The 27,400-nt window shown below is 39.3% G+C and overlaps 1 long non-coding RNA gene, 8 other non-coding genes and 2 pseudogenes across 16 annotated transcripts in view; all 11 read right to left on the bottom strand.

Moving 5' to 3' along the window:
* LOC126509125 (uncharacterized) overlaps positions 1 to 27,400 on the bottom strand; it is a 37,586-nt gene that overhangs the window by 9,926 nt on the left and 260 nt on the right. For 6 of the 8 annotated variants that reach the window (XR_007594060.1, XR_007594061.1, XR_007594059.1 and 3 more), the window contains exons 2-11: positions 24,486 to 24,556; positions 22,671 to 22,776; positions 14,025 to 14,090; positions 11,272 to 11,343; positions 6,152 to 7,037; positions 5,254 to 5,338; positions 4,486 to 4,572; positions 2,415 to 2,603; positions 1,716 to 1,763; positions 1,094 to 1,176 (exon numbers count right to left, since the gene is read on the bottom strand). This is a non-coding gene — a long non-coding RNA (uncharacterized lncRNA). Of the gene's footprint in view, positions 1 to 1,093; positions 1,177 to 1,715; positions 1,764 to 2,414; positions 2,604 to 4,485; positions 4,573 to 5,253; positions 5,339 to 5,443; positions 5,574 to 6,151; positions 7,038 to 9,766; positions 9,835 to 11,271; positions 11,344 to 14,024; positions 14,091 to 22,670; positions 22,777 to 24,485; positions 24,557 to 27,400 lie in introns of all 8 variants that reach the window. The other 2 variants (XR_007594057.1, XR_007594055.1) reach the window with 2 other exon arrangements.
* Positions 268 to 339, bottom strand: LOC126509160 (small nucleolar RNA SNORD113/SNORD114 family). Its single transcript, XR_007594078.1, has one exon. It is a non-coding gene; the product is annotated as a small nucleolar RNA SNORD113/SNORD114 family (small nucleolar RNA).
* LOC126509157 (small nucleolar RNA SNORD113/SNORD114 family) lies at positions 694 to 764 on the bottom strand. The gene has a single exon (XR_007594077.1). It is a non-coding gene; the product is annotated as a small nucleolar RNA SNORD113/SNORD114 family (small nucleolar RNA).
* Positions 1,552 to 1,627, bottom strand: LOC126509178 (uncharacterized; annotated as a pseudogene).
* On the bottom strand, positions 2,148 to 2,218 carry LOC126509144 (small nucleolar RNA SNORD113/SNORD114 family). The gene has a single exon (XR_007594065.1). It is a non-coding gene; the product is annotated as a small nucleolar RNA SNORD113/SNORD114 family (small nucleolar RNA).
* LOC126509151 (small nucleolar RNA SNORD113/SNORD114 family) lies at positions 4,089 to 4,160 on the bottom strand. Its single transcript, XR_007594071.1, has one exon. It is a non-coding gene; the product is annotated as a small nucleolar RNA SNORD113/SNORD114 family (small nucleolar RNA).
* LOC126509142 (small nucleolar RNA SNORD113/SNORD114 family) lies at positions 4,912 to 4,983 on the bottom strand. Its single transcript, XR_007594063.1, has one exon. It is a non-coding gene; the product is annotated as a small nucleolar RNA SNORD113/SNORD114 family (small nucleolar RNA).
* LOC126509150 (small nucleolar RNA SNORD113/SNORD114 family) lies at positions 5,780 to 5,851 on the bottom strand. The gene has a single exon (XR_007594070.1). It is a non-coding gene; the product is annotated as a small nucleolar RNA SNORD113/SNORD114 family (small nucleolar RNA).
* On the bottom strand, positions 6,715 to 6,786 carry LOC126509179 (small nucleolar RNA SNORD113/SNORD114 family). The gene has a single exon (XR_007594095.1). It is a non-coding gene; the product is annotated as a small nucleolar RNA SNORD113/SNORD114 family (small nucleolar RNA).
* LOC126509181 (uncharacterized) lies at positions 15,333 to 15,409 on the bottom strand (annotated as a pseudogene).
* On the bottom strand, positions 18,806 to 18,876 carry LOC126509173 (small nucleolar RNA SNORD113/SNORD114 family). The gene has a single exon (XR_007594090.1). It is a non-coding gene; the product is annotated as a small nucleolar RNA SNORD113/SNORD114 family (small nucleolar RNA).

The following is a 27,400-nucleotide window of genomic DNA, read 5'->3' as shown; positions in this document are numbered from 1 at the left end:
TTCTAGAAAAAAGAATTGGCCAAGAGTCTGAAGCAAAAAAGAAAGAAAGAAAGAGAGAGAGAGAGAGAGAGAGAGAGAGAGAGAGAGAGAGAGAGAGAGACATTGCCTACAATTTTAACTCACTGGGTATCCCCAGTCATCATGTCCAAATGAAATACCGAGTTAAGTATATGCTTTAAGTAGTACTCCAGCTGTGCAAGTTATAAATATAGAATCTCCTTAACAACTGTCAGTAGGATCATGGATATAAACTAGGTCGTTTATGATGTGGACCCCAGACTCCCAGACCTCTTGTTATGATCCATGACTCATATGGCACCAGTGGTAATCACAGATCCAACCCTGGCCCTCTTCTTCTCAATTAATTTGTGCATTTTATAGAGAAATTGATTGTTAGTACTATTGAGATAATTACAAATCAGCAATCAGCCAAGGCTACATAGAGAAACCAAGTCCCAATAAAGGAAAAAAAAAGAAAATTACTTTTTTTTTTCATGGAGTAGGGGCTATATTTCAATGTGTATCCCCAGCTGTCCAGAGATCTACCTTTCTCTGCCTCCTGAATAACGTTATTAAAGACATGAGCCACCATGCTTGACCTATATTTACTTTTATTGATATTTTGTCTGATTGAAAAAGTAGGTTATTATTAATATCATTAAGATCATGGGCATATATTAGGTATTATGTGAGGTGGACCTCAGACTCCCCAGACCTGCAGTCATGGTACACAAGTCATATGCCACCTGGTCATCATTGATCCTACATTAGTGCTCCTGTTTGTGTTAACTGATGTTTATTGAGCAATCAATCACTGGTATTATAAAGATGTCTGTGTATCACAAAAATCTAAAGACAAGATCCTTAAGCATATTTCAAAGCACCTTGGGATCTTTTGATATGAGTGTCTCTTTCATTACACTTTTTAATTTGATAACATTTTTGAAACAATGGGTTTCATGCACAAGCTAGATGAACATGTTGGCCACAATGGCTCTTCCACGATGATAAGGAGACCTTTATCAATACAGGCACAGACATTAAAAGCAATAAAAAGCCATCATGAGGAGAATGAATGTAAGAATGTACTCACACTGTGTCTATATTATGAACCCAAAGAGCTGACCATGAAGATCACCAAAGAAGGTGTGAATCATCTTTGGGGAGAAATCCATCCTGAGAGTACAAAGCAGAAGAGAATATGAAAAGATTGGCATGCTGTTCGCTCATCCATGCACTGTTTACTTGCTGTACCTGTCTCTTATCACTCATATAATTATGTACGGCAGTATGATGCGTTCTTCATGGGAAAACAAACATTACACCAGGCTTTAAGCTGACTGTCAACATTGCCTATGATTTTACCTCATGCGGCTACCTCAATCATGCTGACTGAATAAAGTATTGTATTTTGAATATATTTTATACACTTCCTGTGGGGTTATGTTTTAACTGGAAAGTGCCTTGACAATTTACTTTAATTTACATTTTTGCCAATTTATTAAAGTAGACTATCACTCATTACTTCTGACAAAGACAAGTGGGTATGATGTGGAACTCAGAATCTTAGACCCATCCGTAATCATGATCCACGGCTCAATCGGCAAAGTTGTTCATCATTGGCCCAACATCAACCCTTGTCTTCTGTATTTATGCATTTTATTGAGCAATTGATGAAAGAATAGTACTAAGAGAAGAACATTGACTGTACTTACACTGTGTCTATATTGCTCATGACCAAAGATCAGCCTGGTGGCTCCATTCTAGGAGTACAAAGCAGAAGAAAATGAAACATGGTTGGAATTCGGTTCACCCATCCATGCATTCTATCTGCAGGTCTTTCCTCTTTCTTTCTAACTCTCATCGGAGTCTACATTACACTATGTCTTGTTCTTATTGACAAAACAAATGGCAATGGTTCTGACCCGACCAAGAACATTGACTTTACTTATAGTTCATAAGGCATCTCAAAGGCTCTGTCAGAAAAACTGGGTTGATTTAGTATATATGATTACTACTTGTCCTGTGGAACCATGTCAAATTTAAGAATGCTTTACCAGCTTATTTATTTTGTATATACTTATGAAAGTAGACTATCACTCATATCTGCTGCTGAGATCTGGGACATACTCTAATTATTTTAGGATGTGGACCTCAGACTCCAGACCTGTATTCATGATCCACGAATCATATGCCACCCACTGTCATCATAGATCCAACATCAGCCCTCTCCTCCTCTATTTATATCTATATTGTTAGTGAGCAATTGATCAATTATAAATCAGGAAAATGTCCTTGAGCAAACATCAAACATTTACAGGATCTTTTACCTTGTTGGGCATTTGTTTGATTTTAAAATCTTGATTTGGAAAAACGTTGCTAAACACACTATTTTACATAGAAACTTTATTTACCGTTTGGACATAGTCGGTCTTCCAGTGGACGAGTAGTCTTTCAACAATAGTGTGCATAGTCTTTAAAAGTACCAAGTTGGAGGCATGAACACTAACTACATGCAAATGTATCTCTCTTCGGGCTACAAGGATTAGAGCAGGAATCTCACGAGCAAGGAAGAATTTATACATCAGCTTAGGGCAGCCATTCTAAGAGTACACAGAAGAAGAGAACATAAAAAAAAGATTGGCATTCACTATTCTTCTCCACGCAATATGCCGACTTTAAATTTCCACTCTCCTTATGCTTTCTATATGTATACAGTTAATACAGTCATGGCACTGACCCTACCAAGAACATAGCCTATGGTTTTAGTTGATGTAGCATGGTATTCTCAGCCATCAAATCCAAAAGAACTGTTTGATCTAACATTTTAGTACTATTCTTGTAAAATTATGTATTGATTTAAAAAATATTTCCTCATTTATTTTCATTAATATTTTATCTAATTATAAAAGAAAACTAAGATAATGGGTATGAAGTAGGAATTTTATGCTATGGACCTCTGCCTCCCAGACCTGCAGGCACAATCAGCAACTGATACAGCAATAGCAGTCACCATTAATCTCTTTCTCTATTGATTTACAGGCTATTGGCCACTAATGCTACTGAGATAATTATACATCACAAAAATCCAAGGACAAGACTCTTAAGTATACTTCAGAGTTTCCAAGGCTCTTTCGCCATGATTAGTGTCTATTTTATTATGCACTCTTAATCTGGAAAAAATGAACACGGTGTCTCCCTCATAGGGTATATTAACCCTTTGGTGATGGTGATTCTTATTAAACAATAAGTGAGTCTTTAATCAAAATATGCAGTCACTAAAAGCGACATGAACCAACACAGGAATGTTGACTATATTCATACTGTGTCTATACTATGAATCCAAAAAGGGCTGAACATGAAGCTCACATCAAAGTGAGAATTTGCAAATCAATTCGGGGAGAACTATTCTGAGCATATAAAGCCGGAAATGTAAATATATTGGCATTCTGCTCACTCATCCATGTTCTCTGCGCGCTGGTCTTACTCCTCTCCTCTTATGGCTCATTTACATATGCCCCGCACTACTGTACGTTCATATTGAGAAAACAAAGGGCTGTGCCTCTGACTCTAGCCGGATCATCGCCTATAATTTTAATTCATGCAATGAACTCAGCCGTCTCATCTGAATGAGGGATTATTTTGGGTATATATTTTAATACACTCATGCAATTAAGTCTTGATTATAAAATGACAGAAATTGTATTTATATTTTATGTAACTGTTAATGTAGATTATTCCTAATACCTGTCACTGAGATAATGAGTTTATACTAAGTATTTAATGAGGTTCTGCAGTTCACTCATCCACGCCCTTCACTTGCCTGTCTTGTCTCTTTCCTAGTACTCTACATCAAAGTACGTATTAGACTACTATGTCTCCTTGAGAAAGCAAATGGCTTTAATTATTGTTCAGATGGCATCCTTAGTCATATATTGCGGTATATTATTAGGACTCTTCTTGTGAAGTTACACCTTAATTGGAATACATGCTACAAAATATGTTTTAAACTAAGCATAAGACAAGACGAGCACTCATAATTGCCATAATTGCTGCCAATGACTGTGGTACAAGCTAGCTATTGCTATGTGAACCTCAGACTCCCAGATCTGTAGTCATGATACGAGAATCATTTACCACATCCGGTCATCATTGATCCACCATGAGCCCTCACCTACTCTGTTAAGTTCTATGTGTTTTTGAGTAATTACTCAGAATATTAAGATAGTTATGATCACCAAAATCTAATGGCAAGGTCCTTGAGTATAATTCAGACCTCTGCAGGAAGGTTTATCCTGCTGAGTAAATAAATTAAGATTAATATAATTTTAATTTGGCAATATTTTGTTAAACATTATATTTCATACACTTGCCATGGTTACAATTTTGCCAAGATTGTTTCTCCATATTATAGCAGTGTTCCATAAATACAATGAGCAATCTATGAGCAATATGAACCAAGACATGGACACTGAGGATACCCACACGGTGTCTTTCCTGCGAACACAGAGGCTGGATCACGAGGTTCCGTTTCAAGTTAGACTGTATAAAACAGCTTGCAGGGTATCCATTCTGAAAGTATAGAACAGAACAGAAGAGGTTATAAAAAGATCAACATTACTCTATGCGGTTTTCTTCTTATGAAAACAAATGGTCATAGCTGTGACTTACCAAAAAACACTAATACAATTTTACTTTATTTGACACCAGAGTCATCGCTGATAAATATATGAATGTATGTAGCATATATAGGTTGTTCCTTTGTGGAATTGATTGAAAAAAGAGTTACTAATATTTGTTTATATTATTATTTTATATTATTGTATCATGTTACAATAACATTTATACTCATCTATTGATAAAATAGGCTATCCCTTACATACATCACTAAGATCACAGAAATTTTCTGATGTGAACCTCAGACTTCCAGACCTGTAGTCACCATCCACGACTCATACAGCACCCGCGGTCATCATTGATCCAACATCAGCCCTCCTCTATTAATTTAGGCACATTGATTGAACAATTGATAACTAGTACTACTGAGGCAATTATAACTCACAAAAAAACTAAGTACAAGATCCTCAGGTATAATTAAAAGGACTGTTTTCATTACATATCCTTAATTGGACAAGAATTTATCAAATCTTGTGTTTCAAATACATTCAGCATTGGCCATGGCTGGTCTTTTTAATACAGTAAATGGCCTTTAAAGCATCAAGAAGACAACATCGGAAGACAAACAGTACTCACACTGTCTGTGTTACAGTCTAAAACAGCTCGTTATGAAGCTCATGAATGAGGGAGAGTGAAAATCCGCGTGGGGGCGGAATCCATTCTGAGAGTACAAGACAGAAGAGATCATTAAAACAAACAAAAAGGACATTTTGTTCACTCCCTCATGCACTCGCTTGTATGCAATCTCAATATCTCAATCACTCACCTAAATCTGTAGGACACTGTCATATGATCTACTAAGGACAGAAACACTGGACATTGCTCTGACAATACAAAGAAGGTTCTTATCATTTTACTTCCTGTGGAATCCTCAGGCATCCTGTCTTCATAAGCTCCTGTGTTCATGAATATGTTAACAGCACATTTACTAACAGACTGCTAATATTAATACTCAGTATTACTTTTGGAGACTGCCTTGCCCTCTCATTTATTATATTTTACTCTAATTACAAATATGGAAAAACTCATGAACACAAATATTATGATAACACGCTATACCATATCTAACATTTTCTAACAGTTCATCTACACGTGTTCTGGTGTGGACCTCAGACTCCCAGACCTGTAATCATGATCCCCAGATCATACATTATCGGTGCTCATCATTGATCCAACACCACCCTTTTCTTTCTCCTTCACTCTCTACATTTGTATTACTTATGTGACTAGCCATGTCACCGACTATTCATCACAAACTCCTGATGGATTAAAGCTATATATATTCAACAGATCTATGCCACCCTGACTCTGTCTTTTCTCTTAACTTTGGAAATCCTCAACACTGTGTTCATGGTCATATTTAATTGAGAACACAGTTACAGATGCCTAACGGGAACCTATGCATGCCTTTACTAAGACAGGAGCATTTTATCAAGGCCACCCAAAGCAAAAGAAGAACTTTGCCTCCACTTACGTCAGTTCCCTTGATCGTTAAACGTGAGGCTAGGAAAACCATGGACCTCCCAGCCAGGAAACAATGGGTCAGTCATCAGCCATCCAGAGAGTACAACGCCGGAAAAAAAAATAAAAAGATTTGATATTTTTCAAATTATGTCTACATTTCTCCTTTCAATATTTGTTATTTAGGATTCAGGTTGTTAGGATGTTGTCTGGAGAAATCAAGTAAGACTCAAAATTAAAATTAAGGTGTTATCCCATACTGGAGCCTAACCCATTAATTACACTTCGTATGTGAACTTGGATACATTTTATATAATCTTTATGCCATTAATCTTAACTGGCTTCTGTGTTTTCTCCATGTCGTAGCAGAATTTGTAGTCAAATATTTATTTTCTAATTGATGTCTCAAAATGTTCATTTACATTTGCATTTTTGTATATATTTGTATCGTGTTTCATTGATCCACTGAGAAAAGAAGATGCCTAAAAGTGCCTGATTCTGATGCACAGTGCGTACTCCACAGGCCTAACTTCCATCCCCTGGCTAACGGAGGGAGCACCTGAGATGTGTTGTTTTGTGAACCTCAGACAGAAAAATTATAGTCATCGTCAGTGACTTATAGTGCTGACCCTTGTCATCATCGGTCCGTGTTAGCCTTCTTCTTCTCTAGTAATGTGTGCCTATGGCTGTGTTTTCTTCTTCAGAACAACCAGATCATTTGCTCAGATATCACTGATACTCTATAATAAAACAGAGCATCCTATTGAGAAAAACAATACTTTTAAATATTACTCACACAGGTTTTGTGGTCTTCGTGTAAATCGAGAAAAAGTGTAGGGTTTGTGAGCGGGGTCCAGTGCTTAAAGCAGACCAAAGCCATTGCTTCTGAGGGATGAGCACTGTGGATGATGAAAATGTAACGACTTAGCTTATGTACGCTTAGCGAAATTTTTCCTGTAGATGTTTAGATGTTTGTGAATCTATGTATTTTCACTTAATAAAATGTAAGTCTTTGGGTCTGGTTCATTTCAGCGAGTAATAATTTTTGTAACATATTTATAATGAAATTTTAAGAAATTAATGTCAACTTTTCTTTCCTTTAAGTATGAAAGCTAAGACCTACAATGCACCAAGACTGCCCATGTGTCTGTCTGCTACACATCCCCTGCTCACTATGGGAGAGGAAAACCTAGTGAGGGAAGCAATGGAGAAGGAAAGAGATCCTGACTCGGTCTCTGCAGCTGTCAAAAGGAAATATGCAGAGTCATCTGGATGCATATGGAATTTTTTTATCCCTGCAACTTCAAGGAGATGGACAGAAGCTGTATAATTCTATAGTGTGTCTAAACAAATAAATATGATTACTATGGCAAAAAAACGTGAGGCCTGGGTTTACTTGCCTTCTCTAGAGAATCGGGACCAGACTAATCATGAGTGGTATTTTATAACAAAAGGTCCTCCCTGGCCTACACTTAGGCCTCATTAATTGAGATACTAATATCCCTAGGCTATGTTTGATAGTGCTCTTACTGCTGTCAGTTCAGAGCCATCGGACAATACTAGCATCAGATAATATTGCATGTTCAGTAATTTAATTGTTTAATTAAACAGAGGAATGGAATTGAAATGCAGTAAATAGTTCACCAGAAATCCCAGGCGTTCACCTGGGGCATGCTGTCAGCCTAGACTCATGGGTGAGCCCTCTTCGACTGGGATTTCATTTAGTGAATCATCAAATTAAATATTTTGTCCTTTCCTTAATTAAAAAAAACCGCACAACATATCAGAAAAGAACAAACATTTATCCAGGTATTCCTTGTCTTGCAGCATCGGCCTTAATCGATGCGTTCCTAGAGCTCAGAGCCTCATAAATACATTAGTAATGATTCCTATCGCGATAAGCACTCACACGTTTGGAAGAGAAACAACCCATGTTTTTGTGTGTGTTCATTTATAGAGTCCTCGGTTGACTTACACACTGCTTTAATGCACAGAAACCCAAGAGTACAACCCGTACTATTTTTGATTTCTGGATTAAGTGCATATCCTTAAGAGCTAATGAATGGGATTTTTTTTTTTTTTTGCAATGGAACTCAGAGTTACAGGGCTTAATCAAAGTCCTCTGCTCAGACATTCCAGGGTATTCCTCATTGATCCATAAGCAATCTTTGACCTCTTTCTTTTTCTTTCAGAAACAATTTTGTTTATTGACCCATTCATCATCTCACTGGCAGCAAATGCAATAAATATTCATGTATTTAAGAGAAATAGCCAGAAACAATAAGTTTGTGAGGACCCAAGGGCTCCTCGTAGGTTCTTTTCTCCTAGCTTAGCTCTTTCCTAACCTTTTCCCAGGGGCCTTCAGTGAACTATGGGGGGATCAACTCACAAGCCTGCCTCACAGTCCTCACGTGTGTCCCTCTTTCCTCTTCTGTGTGATCCTACAGTATGAGGGACCCTCTGATAGCACTTTGCAGAATAATGCAAGCATGCTACTAACTGCATCTCCAACACAGCCCCCCAGAACCTCAGGTAGCTGCCAAGTACGTGAACTGTGGACAGTGCAACTGGGAAATTGAATTTTACATTTCACTTCACTTTAATTACTTTAGATATGAGCAGCCTTGTGTGTATGGTGGCAGCCCCATTGGACATGCAGCCTGAGATGTTATGAGCAGATAACTTATAAGGAAACTGCAGTACACAAATAAAATGTTTTGTGAGTAATATATGCCAACTGGACTCATAGCAATTGTCTCATAATACATTCATATCATTGGTCTGTAGATAAACACTTCAATGAAATCAGCCCTGATTGGCAAGACTCACTGATTGTTATGTAGTCATAAAGTGTCTTAAGCATAGTGGCAACAGCCAAACTCCCATCTCAAAGAGGAATTCAGTCACCTAGATTCTTCTTTCTGTGGTGTCAGCTACCAAGTTTTAAAACAATGAGCCATTTAGATTGAGAACATTTTAAAAGCCATTAATTTCGTACTAAAATACTCACAAAAAAATTCGCACTTTTCTCATTGACCAAAGAATAGGCTACCTTTGCAATTGTCTATTGTTGAGGAGGATGGATGTGCCTATCAAGCAACACAAAGTCAGAGAACTTTTAGGAGAGAAACTTTCACAGAATGGGGTGCATTGGTTCATATTCCATTAGCAACTGACCAATGAGCTGCACTGTCATGCAATCGATGCATTTACTGATTCATGTATTCCAGAATGCGAAGAACCACATATTATCTATTGTCTTATTCTGAAGACAACACACACTGATCACCGTTCCTTTTCAGATTTGCTGCCGTCTGCAATCTGGACACTAGCCCTGTCTATCAGGCTACAACACTCTTCAGTGTGGTAGCCACCATGGGCGTATGGCTTGGGAAGTGCCTAGTATGGTTGAGAAACTTAATTATATTTTTACCTAATTTGAACTTCACTGTTTATCATTAGATTCATCTGAAGAGTGGGGTTTGATTAACTAGTTCAGAAAGTAGGTGCCTAGTCTTTGTCTTGGGGAAGTTGAAGAGGGTGGGGATAATTGGTCAATGGATTAATTAATTGTATGTTTGCTTACATTTTTAGTTTTTAATTTTAAAATTAAATAAATTGAAATTACCTTTGAGGTAAGGTCTTGTGATGTAGCTAAAGCGAGCCTGGAATTCGCAGTAATGCTCCTGCCTCAGCCTGCCAAGGATGGATTTAGATTATAAGCATACACTACAGTTCTTATGCCCCTATATAATGGATTCAGGCATGAAGCAAAATCTTTTAGAGACTTATAATAATAGCAACCATGTTCATCAACCCTCAGGATAATGTGCCAAAGCATTAAGTGATGTTTCTATTTGTCCATTCATTTGTTATAAAATGACCCGCAAATCCATTTTAAAATAGAACAATTAAGTTTCTCAGCCAGCCATATTATTGTGTTGCACTGTTCTTTCCAGATGAAAAGGAGTGGGAGGCCCTGCAACAATCATTCCCTTACAGGGTTCAGGCTTTGTCGGGCCCCTGGAGCAATGGTTAGTCATTAATTAGCCTTTGAGGGTCTGTTAATTGTGTTGTTTACCAACATACTTTTTAGTGTGCTTAGGAAAACAGCTCATTGTATTAAGCTGTTAATGAATGTGTTTATTTATACAGCGTTACTAGTTTGATAACTATACTAAATGCATAACTTCATTATGTAAGAGTATTGGTACATTTGAAAATAAGTCACGCTATGAGCGACTCAGCACCAACACCAAACAATGGCAAAGGGGCTAGCTAAGTCCTCTCACAGAAATGAACAGTAATCTTTGCTTTATTGGCCCCTTTCCTAACTGAATAAGGCAGAGCCCTTTTTGTCTTTTGCTGGTGAATTGATTGACATTAATAGTAACTCAACCCATGTAAACAATGAAAATCCAAAGGCACGTTCCCCATGCGCACAGCAGACCCCACAGTCACAGTCTAGGATTAATCAAGACATTGGATTCAGATACCCCAGGCAAAGCCATCGTCAAGCCACAGGTGGTATTCTCTACTTTTGTTCAGGCATATTATTCTCAACTTATTCATTGATTCACAAATACTACAATAAATATCCATGAATTAAGGAAGGAAAGAGCCTTGAAGACACAAACACGTCTCGACAGTGCATATCCCACAGAGCGCCAGCCTGCCCATTCTGCTGAGAGCTTCAAGAGGGCAAATCGGAATGAATCCAATTCTGTGCACCCTATCAATTGCTGTCATTCAAGGAGCTGTGCCTGAGCCTCTTTCACTTCGTATTTCTATTTCACAGGTGGCACAATGAACCACCATCTGATGAGAAGATCTGCTGTTTTATTACAGTTGCCCCTCAGTGAGGGAACCGTGAATGCAATACAATCGAGAAGTGGCTGTGTCCATTATGATCTAAATCACATTAAAATATTCTGGAAATGCTCGAAAAGCACTCATCTTTTTATCCCGAGGAATTTGGCTGTGCTGAAGTGGATCCATCCTGATTGCTAGCTCACAAAATATTTCCATCACTGTCAAGCTCATAGCCACCTGGAACCTGAACCTCGGGGACCATTCTATGGACAGGATGGCATCCCTCTCCCAACAAGGACAAGGTCTTTCATGAGCACTTACATCTTTTCCAGAGGGAAACAGGCAAGATCTTCCCCAGAAGGTAGCCAGGAAGCCACATCAGCTGTGCTCATTCTGGGGAGTAAAAGGCAAACATGCAAATGAATTAGTGTGGGTCAGCTTCTGAGGAGGAACCACAGTTGTGGGGTGATCAATTAGCCATAAACGGTTTGCGTTCCGGTTGTAACACTCTGGAAGGCAGCAGTCCTTTATATTTACTGCTTTATGGGATTTGGAAGCAAGAACAGCACTTTATATTTATGAACCTGTATTAGTTTTTATTTTAAATAATGTAATGAACACCACTGAAACCAGCAGTTAAAAAAAAAGAAAAGGAAAGAAAAATAACTCTAATTATTAGGAACAGCTGGTGTGTTTGTTACCAACATACATAAGAGCAAAGTTGTCCTTTCAGTTGGACATTGCGAAAAGCTAGAGAGGAGAGATTTACCATATGGTACAATCCCTGTGATGGTCCAAGCTCAATTTTCCTGGGTAAGTGCAGGCTCATGTTAGCCAGTGTATGCATGCATGTGTGCATGTGTATGCAAGCATGTGTGCATGTGTATATGTGCATGTGGGAGTGCACGTCTGTGCATAAGTGCGTGTGTGTGAGTGTGAGAGCATGTGTGTGTGTGCGTGAGTGTGTGCATGTATGTATGTGTGTATGCATGCGTGAGTGCATGTGTGTGTAAGGCCAGAGGACAACTTTGGGTGCTGGTCAGAAGCTAACCATCTTGTTTAATAAAGTTATGTCTCTCACTGGCTAGCCACAAGAGCTAGAAATCTACCTGCCTCTGCCTCCCCAGCACTGGGGTCACTGGTACATGCCATCATATACCCACGGATGCCTCCCCAGCACTAGGGTTTCTCATATACATCATCACACTCAACCTTTTTAATTTACATGAGCTGGGATGGAAATCAGTTTCTCATGATTTCAAGGCAAACACTGACTGAGTTAGCTTTCTCCCCCGCTCCTGCTTACTTCCCTCACTAACTGATGTGTTTAATTTCTCATGGGATAATTTTTCTAGCAGAATTTTAAAGTTTGCCGCCATCAAGCCAACACTGAAACATTAACAAGGTAAATTCCCAAATGCAATGCTGGAAAGGCCCAGAAAAATCTCTGTCTTCCGGTGGATTTCACAAGTGGATGGCGTAACGATCCCAAGGGTGTAAAGGTTTCCACTGGTACATAATGGCTGAATTCAAACAAAAAGGACTGGTTAAGATACAAATTTAAGAATGTGTCTCTTCTTAATCACACCGTGTTTGATGGTAGTCCACCCGTACTGTAGCAGCCCCTGAGTGACATTTATGTTTTTCCTATGTCACCGCTTTACGAGAAGCAAACTTATTAGACTTGACTTAGCGTGTGTTTATTTCAATAAAGTTGTCTAGATTTTATCCAAAGTGGTGTGTGTGAAGTCTCATCGTGGCCCTGTGTATGAGTGTTCTTTTTTTAGTCCCTAATTACAGAAATGGCTTCTTTTCCTTGACATATGTCAATTCGTCTCAACTTGTCTCCTTTTGCAATAATTAAATAGCATGATCTCTACGGATGCTAGGCACCTAAACTAAGGCTCTCAAAATGACTAACCACCCACACTGCATTAAATGCTCAATAAAGTACAAGTATACCATTGGTTTCTTCTCTTTTTTGTTTTAATTAATTTGTTCATTTAGTGCACAAACTTGGATGTGTGTGCGGGGCATATGCATAGAGATCAGAAGACAACATATAGGAGTCTGTCCTTCTTCATGAGTATTTCAGGTGATGGAATTCAGCTATCATCGGGCATGGTGGCAAATGCCCTTAATGTAGAATCATGCCACCTACTTCATTTTGTTGGTTTTGCTTTTTGTTGTTGTTGTTGTTGCTTTATTTTGGTTTTGTTTGTTTTGTTTTGGGGAGAAATGTAACCATGGTTTGCCTCAAGCTCCTGATGCCCCTGCCTCAACTCCCTAAGTGTTAGGACTGTAGGCATGTGCCATCTTGACCAGTCTTATCCTAATTTTCAGTCACTGATAGAGTCTTTATTCATAGCTAGTTTTATTGCAGGAATGTGGGTTGTGCCATGAATCCACAAAGATCGGGCTTTGGGGACTCGTTTCTACCGGCTGCAGACACCACGTTGCAATAGTCCTCAGATTTCATAAGGGTTTAATCACTGTCCGCGGTCAGAAACCCCATGCTCCTCATCATTGGCCCATGCTGGGTGTTTGCTTCATTTCTTAACTGACTGATTCAGAATTAACAAAACAGAGTCCCCGAAACCAGATCTTTGGGTTGGGGCTCCTTTCTCAGATCATACTAGCACACTATGGACTGTTAAACATGTCTGCTTTGGAGCAAATCCCCATCTAGTTTTGGTGTTGTCCTCTTTTATTTAATCCCGCCATATGCCAAAAATGGCTCCATGAAACATAATGTACTGTCTTCCACCTCTGAAACACTCATAAGCTTGTGTACTGGGCCATCCCCAGGGAGCTACTTTTGTGCGTGCTGAACTCAGCCACAACACGAAGAGTAACGCTAAAGGCCAGGAGAACAACCTCTCCATTGAAAATCATTTCGGTTGCACTAATTTGGATTAAACATGCTTTTGTAAATAACCCTGCCTTCCCTCAATTAGGACATAGTTGGAGAGGGGCGCCTGCTTTAGTAGGTATGTAGTACTCATCTTGAAATAGATCAGCTACCATCTATAAACAGAAGACTCCAAACAAAGAGCGGGAACAAAGGGTCTTACCTTTATTCTCATCTACGCTCCTGACTCAGGACAATGATTCCATATTAAATAATTAAATCAGGGGTCCTACATTCACCATAGGAGGGAAAAGGAGAATTAGGATGCATTTATAATGTAATGGGACAAGCAGAACTAGATAAAAATAAACTTGAGATTTAATATAGAACTTGGGATGTTGAATATTGTAAACATGGACGTTTAACCTTGTAAACATGTAAGGAACTGTGCCCAAGAATAAGTTCTCCAGTAATTAGAAACATCTGTTAATCAGGGGGTATTTAACAAACTGTTGGCTGCTGTGCTTTCGCCTTTCCTAATGAACAGTAAACACCCAAGCAGCTCTCTCAATTGCAGCTACTAATATGCTCAGTATGCAAAAGGACTACAGACTCCATTCCGCTCTGCCCCAATTAACAGCTGCTCTTGCTGTTTAGCAAGCAATAGCATTACTTATTCTTCGCTTATTAGACGGCTTGCTGTACTCATAGGTGTGCCTCTCTTATGTAGTGTGTCTTTCTTTACTGTCTCCACTTCCTAGGTACATGTTGATTCTCTTGAAATAACACACTTCACATTGCTGAATCACAAAATTCGGAGGGCGTGTTGACTGAGTTTCCCCTCAACTTCTGCACACAGTTTCTCCACAAAGCATGGTCCTTCCCTCACTGAGTAAAAGATATCAGAGTTACAGCCAGGCTTTACCAGGGGTGTTAACTCGCAGATCTCTCCCAACAGGCACCATAGATACAGCTGTGGCCCTGGGGTATAAAAAATGTTTTCATCTGGCTATTGCCACTGCCCTCAATAATGGCAGGCTTGGTTCTTTATATACTTTTATTAAGAAAACCAAAAAAAAAAAAAACCCTGAAGGTTTTGAATTAACATTCTTATCATTGGTCTGTGCTCATTTGGCAATTATGTGGACATTTAACAATTTTTTACACCAATGAGCGGGTGTCACTTCCCTAAAGGAACTATCCAAGACCAGTTACCAATATATGGCAAACACTTTTACATACAAATGACCACATAACCCTGAATAATGCTAAGAGCCTTTACTGTTGGTTAGATGTAATAATAATCCATGTCTCATTATGTTTCTTTGTAATAATTTTATAACTTGTCCTCTTTTTTATTCTTACTTTTTAAAAATTAATGAACTAATTTCAAAATAAAAGTTGAAAACCAAGCTGAGAATGTACGCAGCTTATGCGCCCTATCTACCGCCTTCCCCAGTCAATGTATTCCCCCAACAAAAGCCAAGGACATGGCACCGGGCACTTATTCCCTACAAAAGGACTACTTCTAAAGGACCTCAGAGTCATACACGGGTTTAATCACAATATCCTTGTTTCAGATACCCCGTGGTACTCATCATGGGCCCAAACATGCCTTCCTTCCTCTACATCTTTCTTCTCTTGTTAATTCACTGGTGCTTACCACACCACATAAAACTCCAGAGACCAGAGCTCCCTTTTCTTACACAATAAATCTCCCTTAATCGTGGACTTCAGGGAACAAAAATGATTTGCCAGCACCTAGGCCTCATACCACTCTGCTCTGACAGGTGGTACCCAGGCCTTTTCACTGATGGATGTGTGAAGATGGCCCAATGGAAGGTAATAAAGGCAGCACCTCGCACTACTTGTGATTTCTTCCCTATCAGCCAGGGTCAGACTGACAGACAAATGTTTAAATCGCGTGTGGTAGAAAACGGCACCCTAAACAAGTCAAATACAAGCTAAGATTACTTATTTTAGCACCACAATATAGAAATATTTAGGCATGGAATGAACAAATTGTGTGGGTCCATATGAATAAAATTATAGGACTCATTAATAAAGTGAGGTTTATCATGAGATAAGATAACTTGAGGGGAAGAGCTTTCCCATGTTCATGGACAGGAAGAGCCAATCTCATAAATATCAACTTTTTTTCCAACTTAACTTAGAGATTCAGTATATTCCAATTAAAATATCAGCAAGTTATTTCTATGAATATTGATTCACTTATCCTAAAATTTGTTCAGAAAGACAAAAGCCCAGAATGCCCCAAGTCAATTTTTCTAAGATCCTAAAACTGATCTAACAAAATAAAATAGTAGGGGAGGGGAGGTGTGGGGAAGAAACATTTAGAGAAACAACTGGCTGGCACCAAAAGCACCCAATTCTTCAAGGGCCCTCTTCTTATGTCCCTCACCTCAAGAGTGACCCTTTACATGGAAATTCAATTAATCCCATTTCTCTTTCCATGAGATCTTCCTGTCATCACACACCAGGAAATGCTCCATCCACAGCTCGCCTTAATTGTTTCTATTCATCTTCATATTTTCCTCATTTATTCATGTGTTAACTTATAAATTGAAATAAAGAATCTTTGGGGGGGGTGGGTTCAAGACAGGGTTTCTGTATGTAGCTCTGGCTGTTCTGGAACCTACTTTGAGGATCAGGCTGTGCTTGAACTCACACAGATTTGCCTGCCTCTGACTCCTAAGTGCCTCTTAAGTGCTGTGATTAAAGGCATGTGCTACTACTCCCCAGCTTGAACTAAAGAATCTTAACAGACAAAAAAACAAAACCAAACAAAAAAACCACCAAACTGAGTCTTCCCATACTCTTTCCCATGAAAAAAGTAGCTGCTTTAGCTTCCCAGCAGTCCTTGGGACTTCGGGTCTAGTTAAGTTCTTCCTGACATGCTCCAAGATCACTGGCATAGGTTTGAATGCTTTCTTCATTCATTTAAACCATCCTTTGCTCACCCACAGGAAACAACAACAACAACAAAATCAACAGACAATCAGTCCCAACAACAACAAGCATGATATTGTTAATAGAAAACTGATGGCTTCCTCTTTCCACAGTGAATGTCCATGTGACAGGGATGCTTAGCTTTCCTTAACCTTAGCAATCCTGTGCTCATTAGATCAATGCTGGTTCCTAACTACTGAACTTTCTGTATTTTAACTACAGTTCAATAAACAAGCATGAATTCCCCATCCGCTCTCTCCTTAATGATGAAGAACAATGCTATCAATTTCTCAGGTCTCAGTGTTCCTGTGTGAAGGGCTATCAATCAGATTTAATAAATTTATGCTGGAATTGATTGCCTTAAATGTATTCGCAATAGTACATAAATTCTGTAATCTCATGAGGAGGCCATAAACAGCTGTGTTTTGTCCTTGACTATTTAAAGATTTACGCATTTAAATATCTGCCTAGTTGTATTAATTTACTTACAGTGAAACAACACAGACTTATGAAACTAAGTAGCTAAAGAACAAAATTGAAAATGTTTCTAACTGTAATGAGATTTACTAAACAACTAAAAAGGTGTCTATTCTTTTTACTTGTTAGGTGTGTTTGTGTGTGTTATGTATCTTTATCTGTGTGTGTATTTGTGTGTGCTTTGTGTATGGTGTGGTGTGTATTTCTTTGTGAGTGTGTCTTTGTGTCTGTTGTGTGTCTTTGCTGTATGTGTCATGGGCTATGTGATTATGTCTTTGTGTGTGTCTTTGTTATTGTGTGTGGGTCTTCTGTATATCTTTGTGTACATCTTTGTGTGCATGTGTGTCTTTGTATGCATGTATGTATTTTTATGTGTGTTGTCTTTGTCTGTATCTATCTGTGTGTGTCTCTGTCCATGTGTGTGTGTCTGACTATATTTGTGTATCATTGTGTATGTCTTTGTATGTGTTGAGTCTTTGCATGTGTGTCTTTGTCTAAGTGTGTGTCTTTGCCTATGTGTGTGTCTTTGCCTTTATGTGTGTCTTTGTGTGTGTCTGTGTCCTGTCATGTGTCTTTGCCTAGGTGTGTGTATGTGTGTCTTGTATGTGCCTTTGGGTGAGTGTCTTTTTCTATATGTGTTTTGTGTGTGTCTTTGTCTATGGGTGTTTTTTGTCTGTATGTGTGTGTCTTATGTCCTTGTGTGTGTTTTATGTGCTTTTGTCTGTATCTTTGTGTGTGTGTATGTCTTTGTCTGTGTGTGGGTGTTTTGAGACAGGGTTTCTCTGTAGCTTTGGAGCCTGCCCTGGAATTAGCTCTTGTAGACCAGGCTGGCCTCGAACTCACAGAGATCCGCCTGTCTCTTCCTCCCAAGTGCTGGGAATACAGGAGTGCACCACCACCGTCCAGCAGTGAATGAGTCTTTGTGTGTGTTGTGTGTCTTTGTCTGTATGTATGTCTTCTGTGTCTTTCTGTGTGTCTTTGTTGTGTGTGTCTTTTGTGTGTATCTTAGCCTGTGTGCATGTGTCTTTATATGTGTGTATCTTCTGTGTCTTTGTATCTATGTATATCTTTGTGTGTGTGTGTCTTCATATGTATATTCATCTTGTGAGTATTTTTCTATGTGTGTGTCTCTTTTTATATGTGTCTTATTAGTATCTTTGTCTTTGTGTGTCTTTACTTGTATGTAGTCTGTCTCTTTGTGTTTGTGTGTCTTTACCTATATTTGTGTGTCTTTGTGTGTGTTCATTTGTGTGTCTGTAGTGTGTTTGTCTATGTGTCTGTGTGTGTTGTGTGTCTTTTTGTCTATGTGTGTCTTTGTGTATGTGTCTTTGGATGCATGTTTGTGTGCCTTGCATGTGTCTCTGTCTATGTGTATGTTTCTTTGTGTGTGTATGTCTTTGTCTGTGTGTAGGTGCATGCTGTAGCACACATGGGGAGATCAGAAGAAAACCTCGGGAACAGTTCTCTTCCTTCCACCATGTGGACCGGGGATTGAACTCAGGCTCTCGGGCTTGGCAACAAGTGCCTAAACCCACTGAGTCATCTCACCGGCCTCCGATGGACCTCAGAGTTACAGGGTTAATCAAAATCATTGATTGAGACACCCCAGAATTCTCATCATTGGTCAGGGTTTGGTTGTCTTGGTTTAGTTAGTCCTACCTTTGTTTACCAGCTCCCTCATTTATTGAATCATGACTACAAAGTCAATAGTGAGAAAATGGGAAGCTGAAATCAAGCTCCTGCAGTGCACTGACAGAGACCTGATAGCTGATTTTCTGTGGGACTGAGACTCTCGTGGCAGTGAAGAGGACATGTGATTATTCAGCTCCCTCACTTCATGTCAATCCCTCTTGGGAACCTTCCTTGCTCTTCTCAACCTCCAAGATGATGGCCAGGTCTACAGCTTGTGGCACACAGCCTGTATGATCTGTTCACATTGGGGATCATGGCTGTCTATGTGATCAGTAGAACAATATGGAAGTGTTGGTTTGTGCCTCAGGGAGTTAGGCTGTGTGATACATGAAGGACCTACCTAATTCTGTCCTGTACTGATGGCTCAGGGGAAATTAGCTGCCATGTTTTAAGGATTCTTACTGAGGAAGGCTTCATGTGGAGAGGAAGGATGGTCCCCAGCAACAGCCAGCCATGGACATGAGCCTTGCAGGCAGATCAGACACACACATATGCACACGCATGCACACACACACAGACACACACACATACATACAGACACACAGACACACACACAAACACACAAACATACACAGACACACACACAGACATACACACAAACACACATACATACATACAAAAACATACACACACACAGCCAAGCAACTATTTTGCTTGGCATCTTGTTGTAAGTTGACAAGACAGCACATAGAAACCCCTGAATTCGTGCTTCATGGAAACTGTGAGACTAGTGTATTTCATACTGTAGCCATGAAATCACAGGATGCGGAACTCATGCCAGAGCTATCAACAGTCACGGCTGAGCATCCTGCTTCTGACTTGCATGGTATAAGTGTGGAATTTTTCTTCAACTTTTGAAAATTTGCACAAACATAACCAAATATCTTAAAAACATTACCGCAAAAGAAATAAGATTCCTTTGTCACCTAGTCACCTGACACCTGTGACCAGAAAGACGTTTTTAGAATACTTCAGTGAAACCGACCGTATTTTAACTATAACCATCATGAGGACACGTGTGGAATCTTCCACATGCACCAAAAGTCAATGCTCAGTAAGTTTCAGATTTAAGAACACTTTCTGATGTTTCAGATTAGGGGAACTAAACGTGAACAACCACAAACCACACTCCAATCACATCAAGGACCTTAGCACTGCCTGCCGCCCTCATTCTGCACGCTCCCACCTCAGTGAGTTCTGGGTCCAGGCATTCATCACTGACTGAGTGTGTAAACTACTAAGGCCGCAAAGCAAATCTTAATACTGAAAAATTCTGAGAACAAACCAAAGCCGTCCATGATTAGCAGAGTTAGGGATGCTCAATCTTATTAACGACAAACTCTGGGCAATTCCCTCTGCTGTCCCATATTCTTTCTTTTATTTTATTCATAGCAAGCATCTATCCGCTTGATGTAATTTAGGAGTGAACAAGCTACTGACAGAATAAAGATGACGAGCCGGCCAGCTAATGCATGAAACATGGGGCCTCTCGGAGCACTGTTTCAGGGGAGACCCATAGCAATGCACAACCAGGTCCCTTGAAAAAGATAAATGAGGCTAAGGTGTCCGTGGGTAGTAGCACATGGTCTTAATGACTGCATTTGTTTCCCTTGCGCAGGGAGGTGAAGTTTAGTTTCTGTTGTATGAAACATTAAAGAGGACATGAGTCAGTGCGTTAAGAAGTAGAGTTATTTTGGAGCCGATAACAATGGGAATGTAAGAGTCACCAAGTTTGGATTAGTCGCCCAATCCCTCATGACTCAGCCCATTAAAAGGTTTAAGTCTGTGGGCTCCATTCTGTGTAGAGTGCATGTGTCACAGAGCAGAAACACCTTCCACTCTCCACAGAGTGAGAACGCCACAGCTGACGTGCAGCGAAGATGGAGATGCTGGCTTCCACCTGGGTGCGGAAGGGACTCAAGGACTTTTGTACTTGTACGTTCAATAGCTTAGGCGTAGGTGGTTTATTGCTAACTTGTGTTAAAGGCATAAACGGCCAACATATAAATAAAATCAGAAGATGTGGTGGGGGCCAGGCACAGAAATGAACTAAAAACTTGCATTTAATATGATGCAATCCAACAAAGGTCAGTTAAAGATGGAGGGCTTTTATTAATCACTAATGAGTCTAAATTAATCAGATCTTTGACTGGCAAGATGATTAGTGGGCAGAAGTACTTGCTGAGAAAGTCACGGGACTGAGTTCTATTATCACACACTACCATGAAAAGGAGAGAATCAGCTTCCAAATGGCTGTCCACAGACCTACATACATGCGTACTAGTATGTGCACACCCACGCCACAACAATAATAAGATGAAAATTTTCTATTCAAATTTTTCCTTTATAAAACTTGCTCTTAACTGTACCTGGGTCTACATCAGCTGAGCTGTGAGCTCATGCCTTTACTCAATTTTAAGGGTACATCAAAAGGGAAGGTGAGACACTGGACCAAACATTAGCTATAATCTTAGGCACAGTGATCAAAGACACAGTGGACAAGGTCCTTTTTAAGAGAATGTCCTTTAGATCAGTAAAGCATATAATAATGTACACAGAAGTCTCCCATGCTTAGCCTTTTTTCAAGTAGACAATTATTCAAACAATCATTTTCATACATATAATTTATTTCTTGTCTAAATACAACCAGTGGCCACAATCCAAACAGCAATACCGTGGTTCACAGGACAGGACATGTCCTTCAAGGCCATGGTCAGACAGACTGCATCTATGTGTTATGAGGGTTGGAAAGGAACCATGAGTAATAATGCTTCTTTCCTTCTTTTCTTTTTCTATTTTTGCCAAATTGGCCACCTTTATTCGTTCTTGTGCTCGCCCCATTATAATAAAATAATTCAAAGAAGGGATGAGCGGAGGCCCAAATCATTGTCTGTGCTCATCTTGTGCAAGAAGCACACCTCACAGCAGAAATGAGGGGGGTGGAGGATTGTCTTTTCTGACATTTTCCCGAGTTACAGATGAGTCAAAACTCTTGTATTCAGACACCTGGGGAAGCTCACTGCTCTACAAGGCTATTGATACACTCTCTCCGTTTGCTCGCTATTCATGCATCAATGTGCTAAGCTATGCACATGTCTACGTATACACATGATACATGAACAAATCAGAAGGCCCAAGAGCAACATCTCTTCACAATTCCATTGTCCATTCTCCACTTAGTTAATAAATCTGGTCACTTTCCCCCAAAATGTGTATCCTTTTTTTTACATTCTAGCCAGTCAGTGTTCTGACAACCATTCATCTGTGTTCACCATGGACCCTTTGCCTGGACGCTTTGGGCCTTAAGGGTGGCACCATGAATAAGTGATGCCCCATGATCTTACTATGCAACTAGAATCAACAGATCATTTTCTGTCCCGAACCCTTTCTCCTGTTTTCACGCTGTTAAGAAATTAACAGTGTGATTGTTACGAGTGAAAAAATACATAAGTGAATTGCAGCATGAACGAAGAAAATGGAATATTAAGCAACCCTGAAAATGAATGACCTAGCACCTACCTTCTTCTGTTGGATTTTAATGGCGCTAAATCACATTAATTAAACCCCCCCCCCAGTCTGAGCACATTCCCTTCCACGCTTTTGATGCCTACCACTGGCCTTTGTTGGTTTTACTTATGAATTACATCAATTCATTACTTTGGGAAGGTGAAAGCAACACCCATAAGCCAACCCCCGAACCCAAGAACATAAAATTTGAGCTATTACTCACATTAATCTCTTCTTTCCTTACCCACAGAGGTAAAATCTGAGACCTTTCATGTTCCAGAATGATTTAGTTGGAGGGGGCGCATCCACTTGCTGTAGTCAAGCACAAACTTTCAAAAGAAAGAAAAAGCCCAGAGTTAGATTGCTAGTGTGTACTTACACACAATGGGGCTCAGGACAGTTTCATACGTGTGTATCAGATAGTCTAACAATAGTTCTGTCCCTATTACTGACACTCAACCCCCATTCCAAGCCCTGCTGCTGGTTCCATTCTAGACCTCTCTATTTTTTTCTTTAGATTCTACATGAGAGAAAAAGCAGGGCCAGCACTACAGACAACATTCTCTCTGTTGACCCACACTTGTTTTTAGTCCATTACGTACTTTCAAGATTGCTTATGTTTTTATCCTTTCTCCTTAGCACAAACAACATCTAGCCACCTTCTACAACCCTTAAAAGTGTCTGCGGGGACACCTTGATGCACCTGTGCATGTGAGTCTGTGTGTCTGGGAGTATTGCATGCCCCAGAGGGGCAGCGGTTTTTATTGGTAGAGGGTAAGGGAACCCAGCATTAAAAATAGCTAGCAGCTGTTGCTTCGCACTGTGATATCCTAACTTACCATAGTTGACATCTCTCTATTTTCCTCACAAACTCCTACAATGCTGATTCAGGAGCCACTGGGGCCCATGAGCCAAATGTCACACTGGCCTGCATTACTATCAGGAACTCTACCCCTGTCCCAGACCTGCCAACTATGTGTGTTTCCAATAGACCTCGGTTTACTGTTTATGCACAAGTATTGACACATCCACCAGAGGTACTCATTGTTGGTCTGTGCTCAATGCATTTTCCTCACTATGTATCTGTACATTAATATATCTACATAAGTTTTTTTCATTCAGAGTTTCTCTTAGTGCCCATGAATCATGGAAATCCAAAACCAAAATCTTTCACTAACATAGCAAGCAATTTCCAGGCTCATGTCCTCAGAGTAGGTAAATAAGATCACTTCTTAATTAGACCTATAGCCTGACCATATATATTAATCAGTCACATTGCTTCCTGCCACTCTGGTGCTCACGATTATTCGCTCAACTGCTTCAGTGGGGCCAAGGAGTCCACCCCAGAGATAAAACATGGCATCTTGCTGGGGTCCCTCTGCACAATATTTAAAAACTTAGATCAGATCATCTCCTGAAAGGCAAAATTTCTACAAACACAAAAACAGAAGAGAATTTTAGTTGGGCCATGTGCGTCAACACAAGGTCCCCCAGCCCGAGCGCAGCAGGTGCCGGGCTATGCTCAAATCAGTAAATCTCAGTCCCCACCAGCAACTGATGCCTGGCAGGTTTGCTCACTTTTGTTTTGTTTTGCTTTTATAATTGAAAGATGAAATTGTGCACATTAAGTGCACACATTATGTTTTCAAGGACTTAAACACTACCGAATGACTAATTCTAGCTAGTTAAGGTTTGCATTACCTGATTGTCACAGCTGTGCTAAAAACCCTTCACATCCCTCGGAAAATGGCATCGTAATTTTTTTTGTTCCTTTTGTTTTTTTGTTTTGCTTTGTTTTCTTTCATGCAGCTATTTGGTTTTGGATTGAAGCCTTTTTTTTTAATAATACAAGATCTCATTATGTAGCCCAGGATGGCACCAAACTCAAAGCAGTCCTTCTGCCTCAGTCTCCCAGGTGTTAGAATGATTGGTGTGCCCCATCACGCCTCGCTAACTTTTTATTTCGTGTCTCTTGGCAGCTGTCATTCATCCTCTTGATGTGAGCCCATGGATGGCACAGTCACTCAACACTACTTACCTGAGTCCCTTTCTTCCTGCCCCACAGAGGCTCAGGGTCTTCCAGGTAGCATGAGGAGCGCAACATTGAACCTGTAGAGTAAAAACCTTAAATGAGTTGCAATAATCTTTATCTAAAGAGTGACAAACATATTAGAAGCAATTAACATGTTTGATATAAATTTTGGAGATTTTGAATTTAGAAAAAATACAGGTTTGGGCCTGGAGAGATGGCTTAATAGTTAAGAGCACTTTCTGCTCTTTCAGAGGCCCTGGGTTCAATTCCCAGCACCCACATGGCTGCTTACAACTGTCTGTAACTCTAGTTCCAGGGAATTTGACACTCTGAGACAGACAAATGTGTGAATAAAATAAAAAAAAAATAATTAAAGTAAAAATACAGGTTTAGGAAATTCGGGCAGCAATAGAGCATTGGGCCTTCTTCCTGGTACCTAGTCTCTGCAAACCAAATCAAGTAAAACCACAATGTTTACACATGCCGATGAGTAGTCAAAGAATGACTCATCTAATTTATTGGACTCTTCAATCATTAATTTATGAGATATGATTTATAATGCCCCATATGCAGATCCTAGTCTATAATGTTATATGCAAGCATATGCAGACTGATTGAATAATAAAAAAGATAAAGCACATACTGAAGAGTTTGTGCAAGTCCTTTGACTCATTTCTTAATAGCTAAGACAGGTTCAATTCAAAGTAAGTCCTGAAAGGGGCAGTGTCCACATATAATTCCACCAGGGCTGTTACCTTCCTGCGAGATCTGAATTGGAAATTACATTATATTGTTTGGATATTCCTGTAGGCTGTAGCTCTTTGTCAAAGCCATCAAATCTAGTGTGATTTATGCTTTAAACATGCATTTTAGATATATCCTTAAAATAATCATAATTCTGAAATTGCAGAGAATTCTGATTCCTTTCCTCCCAATCTCGAAGAGTAACAGGAATTTGAAAACAAAGAAAATTGCTTTTTTCCGCTCTGTGTCACAACTCTAAACTGTATCATTGTGGCAAAGTAAATAGTGTAATAAATAAGTAAATAAAGCTGACCAATCAACACACTTATTCAAGAATAGCTACATTGGGAATTTTAAATGGCGATCACATCTATGTTAAAACACTGACCGTTCAACTGCTCAGTGTGGCTAGTGGCCCCCCTCTCCTGGAAAGTGCATGTCTATAGAATAACACCCCAAAATGTGGACTTTTTTGATTGATAGATGGATTGCATAATCAGTCTATCTCTTTCTAACTTTCTCTCTCTCGTTTCTTCGCCACGGCTCCAGGATGTCACTATAGAGTCCAGGCTAACCTTGAACACACATTCCTTCCTGTCAATATTACTGGCGTCACTACCCTGGTGTTACTAACCAGGTGTCACTACACTAACATTCTTTTTCTTTATTTTTGTTTTTAGAGAATGTCTTTCTTTTTAGCCCATGATAGTCTCAACCCCCGCCTTAGCAGTCCTAGAATTACAGGCATGAGCTGCTGTGCCGGGCTCTCGGTCAACATTCTTGAATACAGGGAGTCCATATTCATCACAAGCCTATCTTTATCGCTTTTCCCCTTAATTTGTCTATTTTTCAAAGTTGATACAACAAGCTATTATGAACATGATCAGTGGATTAAACCAACTGTGGTGTAAAAGTAATGTGAAGTATGGAAATGCTAGTAACAATATCGTCTTACTCTGTGTAAATAAATAAAGTGGTCTTACTTACTATGTGTTAATAGATAATGTTGTCTTACTATATGTAAATAAAGTGGTCTTACTATGTGTAAATAAAGTGGTCTTACTATGTGTTAATCAATAATGTCTTACTATGTGTAAATACAGTGGTCTTACTATGTGTTAATAATGTGGTCTTACTATGTGTAAATAAATAAAGTGGTCTTACTATGTGTTAATAGATAATGTCTTACTATGTGTAAATAAAGTGGTCTTACTATGTGTAAATAAAGTGGTCTTACTCTTACTATGTAATCTTATTATGTATAAATAAATAAAGTGGTCTTACTATGTGTTAATTAATAATGTTGTCTTACTATGTGCAAATGAAGTGGTCTTACTATGTGTTAATAAATGTCTTAATCTGTGTAAATAAAGGTCTTACTATGTGTAAATAAAGTGGTCTTACTATGTGTTAATAAATAATCATACTATGTATAAATAAAGTGGCCTTACTCTGTGTAAATAAAGTGGTCTTACTCTTACCATGTAATCTTATTATGCGTAAATAAATAAAATGGTCTTACTCTGTGTAAATAAATAAAGTGGTCTTATCATGTATAAATAAATAATGTGGTGATGGAGGAAGGACATTGGTTGATTATAATAAAGAAACTGCCTTGGCCCATTTTATTGGTTAGAACATAGGTGAGTGGAGTAAACAGAAGAGAATGCTGGGAGAAAAAGCTGAATCAGAGAGTCGCCATGGTTCTCCCACTCCAGACAGAAGCAGGTTAAGATCCTCCCTGGTAAGCCTCCTCGTGGTAAGCCTCCTCGTGGGCTACACTGAATATTAGAACAATATCTGAGAGCTTGCCAATAAGAGGCTACAGATAACGGGACAGGCAGTGATTAAAAAAATACAGTTTCCATGTAATTATTTCGGGGCATAAGCTAGCCATGTGGGCGGCCGGGTGCCGGGGACGCAGTCCCTCCGCTCCTATCGCAACAATGTGGCCTTACTATGTGTAAATTACTAAAGTGGTCTTACTATGTGTTAATAGATAATGTGGTCTCATTATGTGTAAGTAAATAATGTGGTCGTGCTATGTGTGAATAAAGAATGTAGTCTTACTATATGTTAATAGAATTGAGTTGTGTTGAAGTGGAGTGGTATTTTTCATTACTGGATTACACTTCTGTTGATCTAAATTAATTGAAATCATCATATTATCACTTTGT

Source organism: Alexandromys fortis, unplaced genomic scaffold, assembly GCF_014885135.2.
Source record: "Alexandromys fortis isolate MF-2015 unplaced genomic scaffold, M_Fortis_MF-2015_v1.1 scaffold_91, whole genome shotgun sequence".
NCBI classification, from domain to species: domain Eukaryota; kingdom Metazoa; phylum Chordata; class Mammalia; order Rodentia; family Cricetidae; genus Alexandromys; species Alexandromys fortis.
The sequence above is the reverse complement of the archived record's forward strand: the minus strand, read 5'-3'. Positions and strand labels throughout refer to the sequence as shown.